This window comes from Myotis brandtii, unplaced genomic scaffold (genome assembly GCF_000412655.1).
Source record: "Myotis brandtii unplaced genomic scaffold, ASM41265v1 scaffold6, whole genome shotgun sequence".
NCBI classification, from domain to species: Eukaryota; Metazoa; Chordata; class Mammalia; order Chiroptera; family Vespertilionidae; genus Myotis; species Myotis brandtii.
In genome coordinates, this window is record NW_005370271.1 from 2,354,808 (window position 1) to 2,357,087 (window position 2,280).

The window sequence follows — 2,280 nt, forward strand, 5'->3', positions numbered from 1 at the left end:
AGTGCCCCAAACCCTCCCCTAGAACCGACTAACAAAATTCAGAATAATTGCTTCTAATTGTCTTCATCCTCCAGGTAAGCAAACCTGGCTCCTCCCTCGCAGGCCTGGGGGCGGGGCCCCGGGAAGAGAGCCTGTTTTCCTTCATGAAAAACATAATCATGCCCCTTAGGCCGCTCCCCAAGTTTCCTTTCTCCCTCTGCCCCCGCCCAGGGGGCTGCATTTTGAGATGAAACCATTTGGGGGCCACCAAGTAAGAGAGAGTCCAGATTCCTGCTCAACTGTAGGCGCCTCCACTATCCAGGGCCCGGGCTCCACAGCCTGTAGTTGGGAGAAGGGAGAGGGCAGCGCCTCCGGCTGTGAGCGGCTCCAGATCCCCGTCCACCTGCACAACTGCGGCCTCCGGCAAAATACGTCCATTTTAGAATCAGACTCTGATGGGATTCCTGCCAGGTATTTACTAGGTGATAGCTCTTATCAAGTCTGAAGCTGCAGCTTTCTCCTCCGAAGGAGAAGCCAGGCCTAGGCCTCAGTCCCAGGGCTGCTTGAAGATGGAGAGGGAGCTGACAGTTACCGACCCCCATGCAAACCTCCCCTCACCCAGCCCAGCCCAGCCCAGCCCAGCACAGGAGGTTGTTCTGGTTCTACAGGGGGACACACTGACCAGGGCTGAGGGTCAGTATGGGGCGGGGATCTGTGACAGGCAGGATGCGGTCCCCTGGCTGGCTGCAGCCACCAGCCTTCTGGACACACTCTCTCAGGGCCCTTTGATCCTCTCTGCACAAATCAGAGCCGGGCCCTGCTAATGGGAACTCCTGCGGGGGCGGAGGGGGGGGGGGGGGGGGCCAGCAAGCTGTGCCCAGGGGCTGGGATCAGCAGATACTCCCTGCTGTCCCCTCACTGGACAGAACTGCCCATCTGCTTCCTTCCCAAGAGGTGGGTAGTTACTCCCACTTTACAGAGTTAAAAAGGTTACAGTCTCGTGCCACAAACTGTCCAATGTTGGGTCATTGGACCCCGGAAATGCGTGGTGCCAGGTGGGTCTATTGAAAAGGGAGGGAAGAGTAATATCAATGATGATGTAAGAAGTGATGATGCTACGAAACTTGTACTGGACGCCAGGCATGTCCATACCGCAGGTAAGGAAACCCCTGCAGACAGCGAGTGACCGCCTGCCCAGAGCCCCACAGGAAGTAAGGGCCTCAGTCGGGTCTCTGGTCTCCGGCCTGCACAGCTGCAGGAGCAGGTCTGTGACAGCCACCCCGGGGCGGGGCGGGCTGCTGTGCCACGTGGGCCACTCATCCCTGTTCAGTAGCGCTCACCAACCACACCGCAGACCAGGCATGACTGGGCCCATTTTCTGAAAAGGCTCAGTGACACCCCCCCCCACACACACACACCCCCAGTGCAGGGAGGATGGCAAGCGGTAGGGAGTGGGCTGGACTTGAATACAGAACTGCAGGAGGAGAACTGGGAGCCTTCCCTCCTGAGCCCTGTGCTCCAGGCTTCAGACTGGCACGTGCCCACCGATTTCTTCTCCCTCGTCCCCCTTCCTCCCTCCCTCCCCAGGATGTCCCGGTCCGGCTATGTCCAGGGGACCATGCCGGGTAGGCGCGCCCCACCGCAGCTTCCAGGCAGCTTCTCTCTAGTCGGCGCCTCAGACTAGCTCATCTGTAAAACGGGAGCCAATGAAGGCCCAGGCGTGGCGGCCCGTGCACCCTGCGCGCTTTGGCTAAGGCCCCCCGTCTGCAGTCCTGACCTCAGCGGGCGGGCGGGGCCGTAAAAAACCTTTTGGTCGTCCAGAACCTCACAAGCAAGGGATTCACCCCCCAGAAAACAGGACCTGCTGCCTGTTTTCTCCCCGTCAGCTCCCTAACTCAGAAAGGGACCTCGCAAACGCCTGCAAGCAGGCCCGCCCCGCCGAGGTCTGACCTTCCCAGTCCTGGTCTTCACACACAGGTAAGAAAAATGAGCTCAGAGAGGGGCAGCCTTTAGCCCGAGGTCACACAGCGAAGGGATGGGTTTGGGGGCGGGGGTGGCTATGCCGTGGCATTCCAGGCAGGCGTTGGCGCCCGCTAGTCTGCCCGCTTCTGATACCCGGGTTCGAGAGGATAGGCCGCTAACGAGCGGCCCATTAGGAGGAATTGTCACTCCTGTGGGACCGAGGTTGTCCCATTAGGGCGAATTGTCATTCCTCCCGGAGCGAGGTTGTCCCGGCTCCGTGCAGGCTGAGTGCCGGGGCCGAGAGCAATTAACGCGGCTCCGGAGCGGGCAGCCGCCTCT